At 36.7% G+C, this 20711-nt stretch overlaps 1 protein-coding gene and 1 long non-coding RNA gene across 8 annotated transcripts in view; both read right to left on the minus strand.

The window, feature by feature from the left end:
• Positions 1-20711, minus strand: part of LOC110830504 (dual specificity calcium/calmodulin-dependent 3',5'-cyclic nucleotide phosphodiesterase 1) — a 686314-nt gene that overhangs the window by 202089 nt on the left and 463514 nt on the right. The window lies entirely within an intron of this gene.
• Positions 1295-3320, minus strand: LOC147875048 (uncharacterized). Its single transcript, XR_015535064.1, has 2 exons — positions 1591-3320; positions 1295-1466 (listed from the first exon to the last, which is right to left on the minus strand). It is a non-coding gene; the product is annotated as an uncharacterized LOC147875048 (long non-coding RNA).

The following is a 20711-nucleotide window of genomic DNA, read 5'->3' on the forward strand; positions in this document are numbered from 1 at the left end:
CTCACTAACTAAATAACTTCAAAAAGCAGAATCATTTTCAGTTGTTAATACTAGGCTTATTAAATTCTTCCCAGGCTACTAGCCATGCCAGTTGGTTGAAAAGCGGATACATCAACGTTTCGAAAACCATCTTGGTCCTCGTCCTTAGGGTAATGAAGGGAAGTGATGGGAACTAAGATGGTTCCCGAAACGCTGGTGTTTTCGCCTTTCCACTATATGACACAGCCGGTAACCCGAGAAGAATTCATTATATTTAGTCGCCGTCAAAGCTTCAGGTCACAAAATACACTGACCTAACAAAAACCTTCCCTGTCTTTTATCGAAACCAAAGGTTCACAAGAGTCTTCCGTCGGTCCTTATCCTGAAGCAGAAAAATCCAACCCACATCATAAACCCTTCTTTCGCTAAGAACCATTTTAACATTATCTTTCCATTTACGCTTAGCATAAATACTGTCGAGTGGTCATTTCCCTTCAGGCTTCTCAATCAAAACTTTATCAGTTTTTGTCATTTCCCCCACACATGTTAATGCCAGCCCGTCTCTCCTCCTTGATATAATCATCTTAATAATATTTAATAAAGGGCATAATGAATGGAACTATTCATTACGCAATTTTCCCCATCCTTTTGTTCGAAATCTTATTCTCAGAACCCTGTTTACAAACATCCTTAGTCTGCTGTCTTACGTATCACCTTAGGCTCCAAACCTTACAAAACAACAGCCAAATTACAGTTTGATCTGTAGTTTCTAGGTAGTAGATGGAAATACGAAGAATTCTAACAAGCCTCGTAGAAAGTATTCACTGAAAGTAGTCTGCTCCTAAATACTTTGCGAATGCAATTTTGATTTGTGGCCGTAATTTACAAATAGTTTAATTTTGTCAGTCTTTTAAAGTAATGTATCTATTTGGTGCCATCATATAAAAAATTTCGTCCTGTAATCTCGTGAAGTGACATAGGCATGTAGTTAATTTTCATTGCATATGCCTCTATAACAACATCCTTACTAGCATTTAATAAACCGTTGTGATTTTGTCTACGACATTTATGTTTTGTCCAACAAATTTTATCAGCATTGATAGCAAGCTGGTGTGTCCCATTCGGATAAAATTCCTATTTGTCTCCTTGGTAGTATATTTGCGTCATATTGTGAATTAGGTTAATATTTTAATATTTTCCGTCAAATCACAATTTTAATAAGATAATAAAATATAAAAATATTTAAAATATCATTTCACGTTCCGCATCGAATGATCGATTTACAAATTGGAACGTCTCTTACGACATGTTTCGGTTATATTTAACCGTCCTCAGGTATAAATTAGATTGGTAAATTTAAAACTCGAATTACAATAATTTACAATGTTATGCAGTTTATTGAAATGTTCTTATCAGATTACTCTTATATATTAGAACGAAGGTATTGTTTTTTATATGGCGTGGTTCATCTGATGTTCAATATTAGTCTGTAAAGCAATGATTTAAATAAATAAAACATTAATAAATATGGAGTAATATAGAAAACAAAATGATGGAAGTAAATAAATAGTAGAATGTATAAGTAAAATTAATTAATTTAATAAAACATACCGGTGATGAGTTGATAGAGACATGACGTATCTGGCGGAAGACATCTAGAAGTATTACTGTGTCGGGTCGAGGTTTAATACTGAATTGCGGTTGCTCGTGGAGTGCGTAGGTGAAAGGAGGTTGTTATGGTTGGGGTCAAGGATCTGGAGGGCATTGAAGATGGGGTTATTAAGAAAAATATTGTTGTCGTTTAGGGAAAGATTTTGTTTATATGTTTGTTGTATGTAATATTTCTCTATTGTATCTCTATGTCTTTTGTTACGTACTATTTTTAGAATGTCCATAGTTTGTGTAATTGTATTGTATGAGTGTCCTGTGTTTAGAATATGCTTTGCGTATGCTGAATTTTCTTTATTGTGTTTTATGGCAGCTATATGTTCTTTATATCTTTGTGTAAAGGTGCGTCCAGTTTGTCCTATATAAGTTAACTGGCAATCTTTATATTTTAATCTGTATATACCTGGAAGGTTATATTGATTATTAATATCTATTGATGGTTTTTGTTTGAGGATGTTTTTTATTGTATTGTTTGTTTTGAAAGCAATTTTTATTTTGTTTTCTTTGAATATTTTTGTTATGAATTTGGTTTCTTTTCCAATGTATGTAAAAGTGGCCCATTTATTTTGTATGTTTTCATTTTCGTTAGATTTTTTTTTAGGTTTTAAATCGTAGTTATTATATCCGTTTTCTCTAAGGATTTGTTGTATTATGTTTAATTCAATTTGCTTGTTTATTGTAGATATTGGATATAGGTTTCTTCTGTTTATTAGGTAGTTAATGGACATTTGTTTGTGTTCAATGGGGTGGCAAGACGAAGCATGAATTATAGTACTTGTGTTAGTAGGTTTTCTGTAAATTTTGAATTCAAAGTTTTTAATTTTTCTTATAATGGTTAAATCTAAGTAGTTTAGTGTATTATTTTGTTCTAGTTCTAATGTAAATTGGATGTTTTGATTTATGTTGTTGAATTCGTTAAGTACTTGTTGAATATTTGTCTTTTTCCTATTATAAATTATTAGTATATCATCTACATATCTGCTATAATATTGAATATGATTTTTATTTAATATATTCGTTATGTAATTGTGTTCGAGATATTGGAGAATTATTTCAGATATAATGTATTGTTGGTATTGTTCTATGGAAAGTATAATAATAGTTTTTCCTTTGTCTGCTTGTGTGATTGTTAGTTCGTTTGGTTGTAGTTTTTGTTTTATGTTTTTTATTGTTTTCCATTCATTTATATGTATTTTGTTATACTGCGTATTGGTTTTATTTTGTTTTATTAAGTGTTCAATATTATTCGCTATTAGGTGGCGTATGTGATCTTGTTTATGTATGGGAATTAAGTTTACAGCAGTTTCGGCTTCTAATGCTAGGTTTTCCATCCATATTTTATGTTTTTGGTGTAAGTTGTATTTTAGTTCTTTGTTCAGTAAATTGTATTCATTTTGTGTAAATTGGATATCTGTAAGATTTTTGATGCGACAAGAGAAAGGATACGGTATTACTTCTGGTTGATAGTTATTATTATGATTATTTTGTATTTTGGTTTGCAGTTTTTGTATTTTATTGTTTTGTTTTTGGTATAATTTAGTAAATTTAATTTGTAATTTATATATTATTTTGTTTTCTATGATTATCCAAAAGTCTTTCCATATGTTCGAAACTTCTAAGTGTTTTTATATACTAGTTTATTTAATTGATATTTCTTTTTATATAGTTGTTTGATTTCTGATTTTATGTATAAAGTTTCTGCTTTGTATTTTATTAATGGTATATGTGGGTTATTACCTTGTATTTTAATTTTGGCATAGTTTGGTATTATTTTATTTTTTAAGCATGTTTTATTGAATCTAATATTAGCATTGCATTTTAGTAACTTTCGTTTTAAATTTAGATATTGGTATACGCATTTTATTTGACTGTTGTTCATAAGGTAGTATATTTGCGTCATATTGTGAATTAAGTTAATATTTTAATATTCTCCGTCAAATCACAATTTTAATAAGATAATAAAATATAAAATATTTAAAATATCATTTCACGTTCCATCATTTTGTTTTCTATATTACTCCATATTTATTAATGTTTTATTTATTTAAATCATTTCTTTACAGACTAATATTGAACATCAGATGAACCACGCCATATAAAAACAATACCTTCGTTCTAATGTATAAGAGTAATCTGATAAGAACATTTCAATAAACTGCATGACATTGTAAATGATTGTAATTCGAGTTTTAAATTTACCAATCTAATTTATACCTGAGGACGGTTAAATATAACCGAAACATGTCGTAAAAGACGTTCCAATTTGTAAATCGATCATTCGATGCGGAACGTGAAATGATATTTTAATTATTTTATATTTTATTATCTTATTAAAATTGTGATTTGACGGAAAATATTAAAATATTGTCTCCTTGGATTTACCTAATTGTGTATTCTGAAGCAAATCTTAACATTAGTGGTGAGAAAACATCTTATTTCAATAACGACCACATCGGACAAATGTTTTCTGTATGGACTTTACTATAAGTTACAATTACACATATTTTTATTCGGCTAATTAGTGTCATGGTATACAGAATTCAATTACGATGTTGCATTATCTTTTTCTCATAATCGAATCGTGGGTTTTCTTGAAGTATATAAATAGCCACTAAACCGTCACATACTATGATATTTTCTTATAATATCTGATGAAAGCACAATATCTGATCAATTCAAATATATATTTATTATTCAAGTCTATACACAAACTTTTAAATTGTTGATGTTAAAATTTAAAATTAATATTAATATTCTGCGCCATTCATCGTTATCTCGATGTTACAATATTGCGCTTTATACTACTACATGTTTCAATGTCATAGCATTCTCTTCAGGTTTTTATCTTTAAAACTACTCTATATTTATTAATGCAAGCTTTTCATTGATTGTAGATTGTAGATTACTGTTGTGGGTGTTCCTTTGATCTTCTTATTATTTTGCATATTATGTTGCATATTATGTTAGTTGTTAATTATTCTGTGAAATTATTAACAATATAATTAACATTTGAGTTATTAATATTATTTATATGAAAATGAGTTTGGATATTGTCATAAAAATTCTTTGTAAAAGTAGGAACATAATAACATACCAAGAGTTTGATGTGCAGTGTGTCCCCGTCTGATCAGGTGAATGTCAGTTCATAGGCTGGTTTGGTGCATTGATCAATTGTTGATCCATTATGACAAAAGTAATCAGATTTATATTAGCTTCAACGTACATTGTCCACATTATCTCCATTAATTTGACTCGGATTTTCAAACATTTGAATTTAGCTTACTTTATTTTGTCTAATTTTGCATATCCTTCATGATACCGTGGTTTATGCTCCTTTAATTAAAGTGGCTGAAAATATTATATTCTCCCTAATATTTTACCAAGTCGTATTGATGTCCACATTACCATGAAAGTTTTCCAAAGCTAAGAAACCTGTTTTCGATTATAACCTGATAGGCATCTGTTCCTATATAAAACTCTGTTACTTACCGACAGCCTCTCCCTAAATTTTGAAACCATCAGTTAGTGGTCAATGTGACAGCCAAGCCCTCTAAAGGGTCGAACGTAAAGCATAGTACTTTTATCCTTCCAGCTATTAAGACGCTAGACCGTGACTTTCCATCAACAGACATCCAAGTGTGTTATTCTGTGCAATATTAGAGTTATGAGATTGTAAAATCTATTTCTCCAACACAATCATCATTATCAGGTGTCATTAGCAGCAACACGTATGGGCATCTCTATCTTATACCGCCAAAAGCTTCTACTAATGTGACATCACTGTAATTATTGTGTAAAATGTGAGCCAGTCTTCCTTTTAAACACACTTGACATTTTATAGAAGAAACTACTCTGAAAAAGGACATATAATGAGCATAACGCTGAAAAATATCCCAGATCATATCTACTCATACAGCAGAAAGTAACTTCGTGACGTTGCCATTACTGGCACAAAGTTACGCCCTAACCTTGCGATATTTATCCTTGTCTCCATAAAGTACTTGCAGTAACTGATTAAAATAAACCACTTTTAAAAGAGATACGCAGTGTACACACTACAGTGATGTGATCTTACTTATGATGCGAAGTCTTTGACGTGTTCCGGTACCGAAAAAAGTATCAAACAATTCAGAAAGCACGTACTGTTGATGTTAAAACAATGGAACCCTTAGCGGAAGGAAAATGTAATTACGGTTCCAGTCCTCAAACGCAGTTAGAAGCAAAGCACTGCACAAGGCATTGAACTCGTACACGATACTCGAAAGAGTATTAATAAAATTTCCGCGATATTTGAAACTAATATTTTATAGTGGGTTGATACAAAGCACAACACAAAGGCAGAGAGTGACCCCAGTTCACGGTACTAACTTCGTGCAAACTCTCATTTCCAACTGTTGTTTGAAAATATATTCCCTCCCCACCTTTGAAATAAAATCTCCTTGACAACATTTTTATTTGTACTTACAGCATTGATGAATACAGACTGCAGTTCCACATAAGAGCTATCCTTTGTAATAGCACATTTAACCTCAGTTCGTGCTTGCAGATTCAGAACAACAATATCACTCAAACGGCCTCTTAGTATTCTATATGGCATCCTATCACCAACAACCTCTACCATAGTAACTTCTTAAAAGTCTTGTGTACAAAGAAGTGATTATTAGCATTTCCATTTCCATAGATAAGTGTCTGATCGTCTTCTGGTTCTGTGCCACCTTTATCCCATCCTCCCATTGCGTTTAACTAAAATGCGTATTATTTTGTTTTAAATAACTTGAAACTCCAAGTTCCAAAACGTGTGTCAATTATCCAAGGCTTAGGTCGTTAAAAAATTAAATCGAAGCCCGAGGTAATCTTCATTTCCACGTTGAGGAGTTGCTAACACCCCCACCTCCCAAGCCTGAGTAAAACCACTTGTTGGCTGTCCGCGGCTGCTTATCCAGTAATTAGTAGCTACAAACCAAAATAAGAGCCTGCGTCCTCCACCGACAGCCAGAGGGCGCGCCATGCCGTGGTGACGAGGCACAAATATCTACGAATAATGCAGATAATCGTTTAATTGAACTACCACATTTCAATAGGAATGGGTGCATTATAAACGCTATTTTGGCACGTCATGCCATTAATTTTGAATAGGTCTATGCATTTGCAGTTAATCAATAGTGTATAGTTCACAAATAAACTCATAATCCTTACCAAGTAGGCTCTGAGGACCCCTAATAAGTTGCATACTTTGCTGTATTTAGCAGTAAATTGTTACAATTCTTCTCTAAATATTTAGCTAAGTTCTTAAGGCATATAATCCGGGTCTGAGTCGCGATTTTTATTGAAGACATGACGATTTAGCAGCTACTGCCGTAGTTACTTTCAATTATAATGTTAGCCGAAATATTGGAATGATGTGAAAACGACACAGCTCAATCCCAAAAGCTCACTTTTTTGTTTATTATATATATTGCACTTGTTAGAAGTATTTAATTAGACATGCTGTTACAGGAGAGAAGACTACTACCAATCAGGCGGGGGTCGCAAGAATAGCATGAGAGGAAAAGTGTGAGATCTTGTTTGCAGAGGGCACCATTAGATATTAAAATAACAGATCCAACATGAAGAAAACGCTGGAGTTGACTTCGATGACAATCTCCTTTAATCTGATAAACGCTACTCCAAACAGTATGTTATTGTTCTGTTTCCATGTCACCTCATATCCTTAATGTTGAGACAGTCCAAGCCATAACTAATCTTGTTTTCAAAAGATCTGGCGGTCACGAAAGATTTGCCGGCCAGTGGCTCTAATCGTACCACTCATGAAGGATCGTTTATACTGATGAAGACTGGCAACATATTTCAACAGATGTCGACAGGCGTCCTGCAAGAAGCACGAACAGAGACTCCAGCATAGTGTCTTCCTATTGAACGCAGCCTTTGCAATGACAGACAGATGAATACACCTTATGTTTCTTACTGAGGCAATTTCCATTTCAAGCACGTGCCTCTGCGACTCCCTTGTAACTCTGCGGACACAGGCCCCTGCAGCGTTAACAACTGCGTTACATTTATTTATAAATTCCACACTTCATGTTTCTATTGAACAACTTTGATCGGTTAAACTGCATTACTTTATTCTGCAACATCATGTTCGGCAATAGAATATCGTTCATAATCTACATGCAACTTAGTGTAGTGCAGTCATTCTTGTGAAACTAACAGTCGGTCACCTAGACAAACAATTTCTTGCCTATTATGAAATCCGATGGCACATTCAAGTTTTCGTAACTGCTTCCCCTCACCAAATAACGATACATTTTAATGTCACACTCCAATGTAGGCCTAGTTCTTCCAAATGGTATGCCCCTTTGAGGCTTTTCGACCATGTCCCTCTACCATTAAATCTTCAATTTTTTTCATCCTAACAATATTTGATGGCATAAACGTTACTAGCCGAGTCAAATCCTTCATGGATTTATTTAAACATTTAGAATATATATTTCTCTTCTACAAACATTCTTCACACCGTTCATGTTACTCGGAGCTATGGTATCTAAATAGACAGGAGTTCGTAATGAGTTTTGCTAGAAAGCGACACAGAAGGAACATCGCCATAGATTGAAATGAACCAACTTAGTTTGTCGTATACTGTAGCATATTAAGGAAATCCAATATTTATTATGTAGACATCCTATCTTTATTAGCATGAATGCCGTAATGCGTGGTCTTACTAAATTAATTTGAAAGTTAAGGAATGCAACGGCCTCATACCTTTAAACTGTTACCGTGTAAATTCACAGCACACTACCAAAAGCTGGTCGTATAAACTAGATCACGCCTGAGGCATTGCTATGTGAAGATTCGAAATAACAGACATTGGGTTACGTGATCACACAAGTTCCGTTACAGTCAAATTAATTCATGTAGTTCGGATGTTTCCACTAATGGCCCACCATGTGTACTTGGGGGTAACAAGACTAGCAACCCTCAATGAGGACTGAAAGAATGTTATAAACACTCCAAGAGCGTTGTTAGCAGGTGTCTCATTTCAGAACTCATAAACATGGCAGCCACAAATATGGCAGCGAAACATATGATGAGAGGAAATGAACGACTATAAACATAACAGAAAGGAAATGCCAAGGACACAATTTGTCACTCTTTAATGCGATATTCTATACAGAATACGAAGTCTTTATCAGCTGCGAGCACAGCATACTGCTGTTCTGATGGTAAGTTACATAATTAAATCGGGTATTTGTATGTCAATATAGTTGTTTTTTTAAATTCATTATCCTCTTTTACCCAAAGGTGTCAAATGTCTAGTTGAATTCATTCATTTAATCCAACTAGACATTTGGTAGGACTCCTTGGACGAGGGATCGGCCCGCCGCAAGGCCTCTACCTGTACACAGGACAGCACAACACAGAAAAACGCGGACAAACATCAATGCCTTGAGTTGGATTCGAACCCAGGGTCCCAGTGCCGAAGCGCACGAGGTCTATGCTTCAGACCGCGTGACCAATATAGTTAATTACCTGGGTGAAAATATGAATTCTACAACACAAACACAGCAGTGAAGCAAACAAATATTGTTCTGAAAGGAAATACAGACAAAGCCAAACAAGAGTATATGAGCCAGTCATGAAACCGGAATTTGAAATATTTATAATACAAATACAAGTAACATTTGTATGAAAAGAACATAAGCTCGTCGCAACATTTCACGTGTTTCAATGGGGGTTTTCCCCCGCGTCACACAGAACTTGTTGACACGTTCAATTGTGCTGTTTCTAACAACGCAGTAATACAAATGCACAAAGTACGTCCACACGAAACAACACAATCCCAACTGGTTATTGTTAGCGGCACTGCCAAGGTCAAACTCCAGTGCGTCTAAAACGGCCTCTCGCGGAACGATACTCATATTGCATATTTGAATTTCATTTCAGTCTCATTACTATTTTGCCACACTTTGCATGAACAATATTAGTAATAAGAACAATTAAATTACATCAGGCGATCAGCCGTGTTAGTGTAGAGTAAATGTTAAAACGTTTTTGACAATGTATCTGCCTGCATCATTATGGAAGGACACGGTTTATTGTCTGCACCAAAACTCAGAAGATTATCTATCATCCTCACCGCCGTGAAAACCGCAGATCTCGAGACATACCTATATTGTACTACAGACCTGTATAAAACAAATTTTTCATTTGTTTCTTATGTACGGCTGCAAATGTTATCTCTTAACGAAATTACACGTGTCCAAAATCTAAGCGTTCAGGAAAGTATTTCAGCCGAAGACAGACGAAGGGAAATTTATATTATATACCAGCCTATATGTGAGCCGGCGTAGCTCAGTCAGTACAGTGCTCGGGCATGTGTGGAGAATGGAGGAACAACCTCTGAGTATTTGTTACAAAGACACATCCCTGTCTTCATATTTGGAAATAAAGGCATACATTGAAACTTATTTTTTGTCATTATTTTGAAAAAGAAACATTTGCAACCACATGTTCATAGTAACATTTATTTCTTATTTTTGATTCAGGAACACGAACACAAAGTTTGTAAGCATACTTTTGACTCACCCTGTATAAGCCCACATGTTATCGATCACCGGTAGGACAGTTAAATTTACGAACTTGCTATGTGCTGGAGGCAGTAAAGAATTTCTATTACATATTTTTAAGACAGAGTTGTTAAGATTAAGATAGAATTTGGTTGTGTCAAGCCTACGGGAGGTTGATACAACTAACTAGCTCAGAATCACTTTCAATGACGGACTGTAGAATTAGCTTTATTCAGTGTTTGAGTTCTGCTAACTCATATTCAGCTAGGTAATCGATTACTATTTGATCGAATATTTGAGCAGCCTATACACACAGATATATCAGTGCTTCAGGATTGGTTAGCGCTAGGAATGTGCAAAATGACTACAAAGTCCCATTGCGAGTTCCTAATAATATTATTTAGACAGCAATTTAAACAGATCACTTAGGCCTAATTAATCCATACTTTTTTACGGAAGTCTATTTGAATCTGCGTGAGGAAGGTTGAATAAACATGAATCCTGCAGCAAGACGGTGCACTGATACATTGTGCCCTCCCTGTTCGAGTATATTAGACTTTGACGAGGATCTGGGGTCCTAAAAATAGCCACCTGGGGCTGCTTTCATGATACTCATCCCTCAATGTTAAGAAAATGTCTGAAAGAATGTGCGAAGAATGGAAATCCTCTCGGTTTAAGGATTTCTTGCTTACAATAATTTCTAACTAATGTGTGGATAATTAGGGGAAAAACCACAGTACGATTCTCTCTCTTTCCTTAGTCAACTGTAATGTCCATTCTTCGTGTGGAAATATATCCTCTATGACAGGAAACACTTGTTAGCAGAAACCGTTATTGTTAACCGGCTATTGCATAATCATCGCACAGAGTAAGTTAGTCCAGCTGTAGCGCTTTCGATCTCCATTTAGGAGGCTCTAACTAGACGGAGCGGAGCTCAACTAGCCAAGCAGTTCACATTAGCCCGTCCAAGTCCGAAGCCCTGTGCAGAATTTTGTAACACGTTATTTTACGGCTAGGAGTTGTCAGTTCCTCCGCCCAACTCCCAAGCAGGGACACCACCCCTTATCGTCTGCCCGCGACTGCTTATTCAGTAGACTCACAGCTTCACTCAATACCTGAAGGCCATCTCCTCCAATTGCAACCTGAGGACGGGCAATGTCGTTCCCAATGCAACATGCACAAATTCGATTCTTGGCCAACCTGTCAGCTTATCTTACGTCGTTCCAAGACATATGTGGCAGTATACAACATGTAGGTTGTAGTTTTAACTCTTCAGCGCGGATAATTTAAATACCGCTGTCGAGATCGCACTGCGGTGGTTTTGATTGGATGGGCATTTAAATTTTGCTCTAAAACACTTTATTTATCATAACGTTTGAACTATATAACATAATAAACAATAAACAGAATTATCCATGGGAAATGCACATCTCTATGGGGCAAATTGGTGCGTATTTAGAGAAACTAAGAACTCCAGACAAGTTGTTGCATGATTTATAGCTGGGATACTGGGGGGGGGGGGGGGGGTACTGGGAACGACCCGTTCTTTAAGTGCCTGAGCACTGCGGGTCCCAACTTTTCGTTGGCTTGATTTATAGACATTCGATAGGACTCCTTGGTCGAGGGTTCGCCCTTCGCAAGGCCTCTACCTGTACACAGGACAGCACAACACAACATCCATGGCTTGAGTGGGATTCGATCCCACGGTCCTAGTGACCAAGCGGCACAAGGCCCACGCCTCAGACCGCGCGGTCACTGCGGACCCCATGATTTATAGCATTAGTGTTTAAGGGCAAGTTTATTCGCTCAAAATGTTTAAGCTAAGATCAACTCACTGATTTCTGGATTATTCAGCGACGCTGATTGATCCCTAGAGGTTATTAGCATCCACTAATAAGTGATTATCATCATTAATGCACAGTACGAAAAGACTTGGATGAATGTGGTCGTAACCTACTTCAAGGTGAAATCCCGGAATTCACTTGTAAACACTGAGTAAAGCAACAATTAATTAAACAAGATCACTTTCCACTAAAACACAACCTGTAGCACCAAAAATCATCTGTTTTCGAATCCCTGAATCTGCTCATTCGTAAAATTTACATATCATATTTTTAAACTGGAGTTTAAGAAACAGTGTTTGGAATTTTAAAACATGTACTCCCAAGTTTACAGAAACGATACAATATTTTCTTGTTGATGTACATGACGCACAATGAGCGATGTAACACAAATTTCAGTACCTCTAAGACTATTCGAACGTTTAATCAGACTGTACTGAAAAGTAATCAATCTTGTTTACCATCCTATAAAGTCTGTTCGTGGAACTCTTGTAATTTCAGCCCGTAATACAAAACATAAAGAAGAGAAGCCACTTGAAATGGGGTCAGAGGATGTGTTCTTGTTAAAGGGGCCGTACGGACTATCCACTTTTGAGAAGTGTGCATCCAAATAAAGCTACTTATGATTCGTGAGAGTTCCTGTTATTACACTTCACTCTGATTCGCTAAACTTTTCTCTCAGTACCTTAATTTCTTGTGTAAATCAAGCAAACGTTATATTTTTGTGTTTAATTTTGGTAATGTTCTTGTTAAGCAATAGATTAGTTAATTTAAACTGAAAGCGAATAATGATGAACGCAAAATATAACTTATAGGAACGAGGATAATAATTAAATTAATCTTAAATAAATACGGCGTTAGAGCACGAAATGGTTGTAGAGCAGAGGTCGGGGCAGGCTCTTGTGAACACAGTAACCAACCTTTGTGTTCCATATAAGACGAGGAACTTCTTGAATAGCTGAGTAACTATCAGAGTTTCGAGGATTCTGGTATGTGGCGTTGAAATGAAAGTGATGCAGAACTAAATTTCTGCGAAGTACTTTGTTAAGAAATTAATTTATACAGGGGAATAAATCGATCTTTGATGTATTAAAAAGTATAATCTTCCTGGCGCAACGCTCTGGGATTCATTCAAAAACTTTTACTAAAATCGTACTCACACACACCTAACAGGATACTGTTTATGACTGTGGTCATGTGAAACTGACCAATCTGTCACTATAACTAATTCGGATTATGTACGGAGCACATGAAACCAAATTCAAAGCAGGAGGTCACGATACATGAGACTAAAACAACCACATACCACTATCCACGAGCCCCTAATCACTGCCATGTGCACTGAAATTAACCGCTTTAATTTACCTGAAGGATTTTTCAGCTCTTCTAAAAGCACTTTAAAAAAATGCGTCCTGAGAAGACCTAATCGTCTGATCTTGCTATTTATATATAAATATTCTTTCGTGCATTAACCCAGGTTTTTTATAAATATTGATATTTCCCTTCACACAATACCGTCCATCATCGATGAAATCTGCGACGCACAACAATATTGTTTCTTTCCAGATTACAACGGTTTCTTCTCGTTTGTTAAAATTAAAGCCCAAGTTCGTTTAAAGTTCGTACATTGTTGTCCTCTAGTAAGCTTTAAGCATCGTTCACGGCAGTTCACAGCGGTTTATTCAAGCACATGGAATCCTGTTTCTCGGACTTTTCTTTTCCGGACATAGTTTATAACACCCTGGTTGAGGACTTTAAACTACGTCGAAGAAACAAAATGCTTTATAGCAACGCTACCCGAAGCAGTTGTTATTCTCTGTCCACTATTACTGAAATAACAACACGCACAAAATAAACATCGGATTTCTTCGGCGTGTTCATGCACTATTATTCAAATGAATAGCTACATCATGCGAAACGCACGAAGGGGACATCCCCCCTTGTCAGCCAATGAGAAGCGAGCACGCTATCGACTGACGACGACATTCTATTTACATGTTTTCCGTACTTATCCCGAATGAAGTTCAGAGCCAATAGAAGGCAGAGGGTTCTACTTTTGAAGTGCTGCTAACATTAGGCCACTTTTAGAAGTAAATTCTAAAGTACTAGATGGTCAAAGGAAAGGAAGAAACGGGATAAGACATGAAGATACAAAAATTCGTCCTCCTCACTACTGACATATAATGGGTCGTTTCTGCTAATAAAAATTAAAAATGTTACCTATCAACGCCGTATTTTAGGGTCCCATTACATTGTTTAATAAAATTAACAATTACTTATCATCACGCTTTTTAATAATGCACACGAGTTTACATAACACAATCTCTAAGAAGCTAGAACAAGCGGATCAATTTGTAAACAAACGTCAACAGACAATAGGTGAGGGAATTGTTTACACAAGAGCATAGAAATGCAGAGATATAATGATAATAGAAGGTTTCTATGTGACTTGCGGGAGTGATTTGAGCATCCAGCATTCAATACTAGGAAAAGAAGCCACAAAGTCTGTATAAAAGCAGACTTTGTTCCATTTTTACGCTAGGTTTAATACGGTCAGCCTAAAACAAACCGTTAATTGCAGCAGTAAACTCCCTCCTCCTGATGTGGCTATATTTTAAAATAGAATATCTAAGGTACATGCAATGCCTCTACTAATGACATTATTTTGAAGGCAGGGTTAAGAATCGGAAAAAAAAATAATTACTTCAACTTACAACCAGCTTTCGAAGAACACAGAATCTCGTAACTCAAAGAGCAGAGTCTTTTTCGGATTCCCCCCCAAACGATGCCCTTTTCTTAAGATGAAAGATCCGGTCTCACGCCGATACATACATAATAAAGAGTTTCTATGTTTCACAGTTTCCTAACACCTCAACAAAATGTGTGCCCAGAAACAAAACAGTGAAGACTGTTTGTTAACATTTCCACAGCCATCCGACGCAGCTCAGCATGGTGAAGTGTCAAGAACCTACACCGACTGGCGCTGTAGTAGCCGTCACAGCCGCCATTTTATATCATGCATGTCTACAGCTCTTAAACTTTCCTCACGCTTACACTACAATTCCTAATCTCCATTCGCCTGGGCTCTGCAGTTATTGGTGACAAGACCTCACGTTCCCACAGCCACAATGTTCAAGCTAGGGCGAAATAATAAACAGTTGAATATGATTTGTTCAGTAATAGCATGCTAAATTACTGGTGTGTGTTCTTAAATTCAGCTCACTAAGATAGTTCAAATAATGTTTTGTATATGTATTCATTTAGACCTACTACAAGCGCCTTCAAACGTTGCTACAGGAACACAAAAATAATCTAGAAATATAATCGACATATACAATTCTTCCCACAACATTCATCCATAATTTGGAAAGAGTTTTAATTTGTCTTTTGAATCCCTATGCATGAATACAAAACTTTGCCTCTTTACTGAAATCACATATATTACATGTTGTTTGAATCCTCGCTGAATTTAACAAGACATTTAGAAAACTTGTGAAAGAGGATAAAAGATTTAAAGTACGACCGAAATACACAAAAATTATAAAAAAAGACAGCACATCCGACACAAAAAAGAAACGTAATTCATACAATGCAATCTCCTAGATGCTTATATTATAGTACATATTCCTTTGTATTCGCAAGTCTCTGTAAAGTCTATTGCAGTAGTAACTATAGAATGAGTGCTATTGCCCTCACGACCACTTTTATCGTCGGTCCACAAAAAACTGTCATGAGCAAACACAGTTCTATAACTGAACTAACTCCTCGATGGATCCAGTTATTATTTTTCAATACAGAAGTTTGGTAGGACTTCAGATCGATAAGAAAGCATGAATGTTTCATGATGCCACAATATAAAAAAATCACAATGTATCCATCAAGACAGCATTCAGTCGTGGGAATCCCCTACACAAAATTCCTTCACACGCCCCACAAGGGTTTCTTATGTTGCATACTATTGTTACAAACGTATCACTAAAAGAATCAAGATTCAAATGGTCCTGTGCGTTTATTTGGATGACTTGGAAGCGTCACTCCAGGCATTGCACCTGTAAGGCCCCAGGATCATTTGTGAGTGGGGAGCTGATACGCGAGGCACGTCTACTTTGTCGTCGTGTTCATAACTCGCATATCTTCTTCCCATAAATCACAATTATAATTTATTACAGTCATCTTGGGTGAATTTGGCCATTTAGAGAAAACTTTGGCGCAACTCAAAAAACAATTTAAATTGTTATAATTCTGGCTTAGTGGAATATTTCTAAATGATTGTTTTACCACTGTGTGAATAGCACTCACAGACAACACATGGGGTGGGTGAAATAGTTGTTCATTCTCCAAGTCGGACACAGAGCATTCATTATCGAGTCAGCTGTTCATGTAGTGTTGTTTTACTTGTCTGGAAACTTCTCTCGGGCGTGAGAAAAGTGTAATCACGTTCCTGAAAAATGATACATTTACATAGGCAAAATACTATAAATCTGATGTCACTAAATGCTTGTTCGTATTACGTTTGTGCTGCTTAATGTGAAAGTGTACACAGATGTGTTTTTGGCCCCGGGAGAAACTCAACAGAGTAAACTGAACGTCATTGTTCTGTATAAACATCAGCCTTGAAATCTTCCGTTAATATAATATGAAGTACGTTTGAGTTTTCATTTGTGCCAGATACAAGAAAACAAAGCAAAATGCCGAGAAACTGAAAGAAAAAGTTATTAGCGATCCGACAGTATGCTTGCTAGCTATTGTGAAGAAAATCTTTAAAAATGCTTAGAAGATATTAGAACTGGTGTAAAATCGCAAAGATCAGCAGCGGTACAGTATTAAATTCCATGGATCAAAATTAAAAATAAATTAAAGGGTGATTTGAGGACGAAAACTGGATATCCAATAGTGTATACGTTTGTTGAAGAAAATTTATTTGCTGAGCACGTAAAATACAGAATGTTCTTTACCCACTGAACACGACCTCCGTTTCGTAATGCTCGTATTTTATTGAATTGTTTCAAAAGCCACTGCAATTTTTTTTTTCCTGTCTCAATAAAGAAAAACAGATTGTAACTGTTTTTCATTTTATTATTGTGTTTAATTGAGAAAACACTCATTTGTGGATAATTTTGGTTTACAGTGTACAGGCAATGATTTATATGAGGAGTGACTTCATGGATAACTTTGGCCCAAAAATTTTAAACCATGCTCTATAATATATTAAGGCACGTGCAAAAACTTACAAGAAATAAACTAATTATCAGGAGCCGTAAAAAAATCCATGAACATCACTACATTCAACATCCTTTACCATCGGGGTGCAGAAAAATGGGCAAATTACCCCAGTTGACGGAACAATTACAAAGGAAATTTGTGCATTTTCTTCTTTCATTTCGCTTGACAGGTTCAAAACAATGATATAAAAATTGGTACTTATTCATCAATACACGACCAGTGTATATGGATACTGGGAACGACCCGTTCTTCAAGTGCCTGAGCACTGCGGGTCCCAACTTTTTGTTGGCTTCGGTAGGACTCCTTGGACGAGGGATTGGCCCGTCGCAAGGCCTCTACCTGTACACAGAAAAAACGTGGAAAAACATCCATGGCTTGAGAGGGATTCGAACCCACGGTCCCAGCGACCAAGCGGCAGAATGCCCATGCCTCAGACCGCGCGGCCACTGCGGACCCCTAGTGTATATGGACATTTATTAACTTCAGAACTGCTCTACTTCAGAAATTCAATTGGTGGCGACATTTCGAGGTAGATATTCAAAACTTTGTACTCAAGTTCTGTGCCCATTTCGATAAGTTTTAAGCTGCGGGCAGAATTCTGACACATGTTCTAAAACATTAAAACACATTGAAAAACAAAAATCATTCTTTTCAGGCTAGGAATAGATATAAGGCTGAACGTGTTAGTTTGCTTTAGTATTTATCATAATAAAGTATGAAGTTCATCTAGATAGCGAAGCACAGTCAAGTCTCTTCATGCGAGGCCCTACCCTCCCTACCTCACATCTTTTTACTAAGCAAACAAATTGTGCGTACGCACGCGAGCGCATAGTCGCGGCCTAAATCGTGCTTTTTTCATTATACTACGAGTCTTATGTTCATTAAAAATACAAGAAAATTAGCAATTAATGTGCTACATTTCTATTTACTGGTAACATTTTAAGACATACATGAGCAATGACAGATTGTGAACGAAATAATAGCAGTCATTACATGTCGTTATTTTACTTTTAATCTCAACGTGAACATGACATACGTCAAAGCCACGTGACGTTTAAGTTACGTGAATTGGTAATTTTTCCTCTGTCGTAGTAAGTTCTTTTACGAGTAGAGCCTATAACAGTCTGGTAAAAAAATTACAACATCAAAGACTATGGGCTGCCATTGAAAGTCACAATAACTTCGATATAGAGGGCATACACAAAAGAATGGTGCGATTTCAAAAGTTAATAAAAAACTTATTTCTCACCTTACACGGGCACAACACACACCGTCAGCGGCGGCAACTGTCCACGTTTCTCGTGCGTTAATTACAATCCTTCAATGTGTGCACTCTGGGTCACACGACACACATCCACACGGTAATCAAACTCATCCCAGACCCGGTGTAGCATGTCCGCTGTAATGCGTTATCCGATCACGAAGTTCATGGATGTACGTGGGCAATGGTGGTACATAAACGCTGTCTTTAACGAACTCCCAAAGAAAGAAATCGCACGGTGTGAGATCTGGCGAACGGGATGGCCAAGGGAGAAGGTTGTTGTCTCCATTTGCAGCAGCACGTCCGATCCAGCGCTGTGGAAAAACGTGATTGAGAAGCACTCGTACATTCCTGTGAAAATGCGGGGGGGAGCTCAGTCCAGTTGTAGAATGTAATCGTCATAATTGGTATTCAGTTGGGGTAACAACCAGCTTTCCAACTTTTGAAATCGCACCATTCTTTTGTGTATACCCTCAGGGTGAATCAGAAGTATGTTTACAAACTTCGTGTGCGTGTTCCAGGATCAAAAATAAGAAAAATTGTTCCTATGAAGATGTCGAAAATGTTTCATTTTCGGAATAATAGCCACAAATAATTTTCAATGTATGCCTTTATTGCCAAGTATAAGGACACAGATGTTTCTTTATAACAGATGCTCAAAGGTTGTTCCTCCATTCTCCACACATGCACGAGCCCGACGAATTCGTTCGTATACACCAGGGTTTCCTCAAATCATCTGGCATGCATTCTGCACACGTTCCCATAGGCCGTCATCATTGTTTATGGGTGTTGCATAAACGACGGACTTCAAGTGACCCCACAGATAAAAGTCCAACGGAGTCAGGTCCGGTGACCTCGGTGGCCATGTTACTGGGCCACCACGCCCAATCCATCGCTGAGGGTACTGTTCATTGAGATGATATCTGACGCGATGGGAGAAGTGTGCTGGGGCTCCGTCGTGCATAAACCGCATTTGTCTTCTTGTATTCAGTGGTACATCTTCAAGGAGATGTGGCAAGTGTCTTCTTAAGAATCGCCGATATGAAGGTGCTCTTAGACGCCATGGAAGCATGTGTGGACCAATAAGCATGTCGCCTGCAATTCCTGTCCAAACGTTAATTGAAAATCTTTGCTGGAAGCTGGATTCACTTTCAATTCATTGAAACTTACTTTTGGCTATTATTTCGAAAATGAAACATTTGCGACCCCGTGTTCATAGGAACATTTTTTCTTACTTTTGATCCTGGAACACGCACACGAAGTTTGTAAACATACTTCTGACTCATCCCGTATATTCGGAAATGAAAGTCTCAAACAAATATGATACATAGTCTGAGCATAGTTCCAATGTGTATGTGAGTATTAGCGCAGCCCTCAGAGTGGATACAGAGAGAGCTATCTGGGAATATACAGTTCAAATGTTACAATTGGTTTCCAGACATGACAGAAATTGTTCGTTACGCATGTAATTCAAAAGAACAAAACAGCAATGCAGTGGGGGACTACACCATTACTCCGGATCTAAAAGATTATTATATTGTAATTTTTGTGACATAACTGCTATATTTCCAAGTAAATATTATCTGCAAGGGGTGTTTAGATATTAACTTGCTTGGAATCTCTCCAGGTAATAACTTTGAAAAAGGCACAACCTCCATGTAAAATATGACGTGATAAAAATCTGTTACACTGGATATAAAGGAGGACATCTATTGCACATTCTATTATGCGTGAAGGTAAATAAAACGACAGGTTCATATTTACTTTGTACATTACTTTCACAAAAGCCTGTGGGACGGGACAACTCAGCAAAATTATTGGAGCTAGCTGGACGACCGTAGTTCAGTTTCCGGTAGAGGCACAGACTTCAATGTGTCTACTATATCCATACCACTTCTGGGTCCAGCTCAGGCTCCTGTTATGTAAATACTGGTAAAGCGGCCGGATCTTTAGGCTGACAACTCACCTCCATTAAAAAGTTGATTAATTAATGCATAAAGTTCTATCTCAGCGCCCCACATATGTCGTGGTGATGTGGTATTTAAGTATAACGACAACTTTAATTTTCATTAATGTCTTATATGCTGTAGTATGACTAGACCACCTAGTCCCCGCGCGAAAATATTTAGAAGAAATCTTAAGGCCAGGTGAGCGGATTAAGCGGATTCGACTACA

This window comes from Zootermopsis nevadensis, unplaced genomic scaffold (genome assembly GCF_977971745.1).
Source record: "Zootermopsis nevadensis isolate Lab colony 2312 unplaced genomic scaffold, Znev_1.0 Znev_ptg000002l, whole genome shotgun sequence".
Taxonomy (NCBI): Eukaryota; Metazoa; Arthropoda; class Insecta; order Blattodea; family Termopsidae; genus Zootermopsis; species Zootermopsis nevadensis.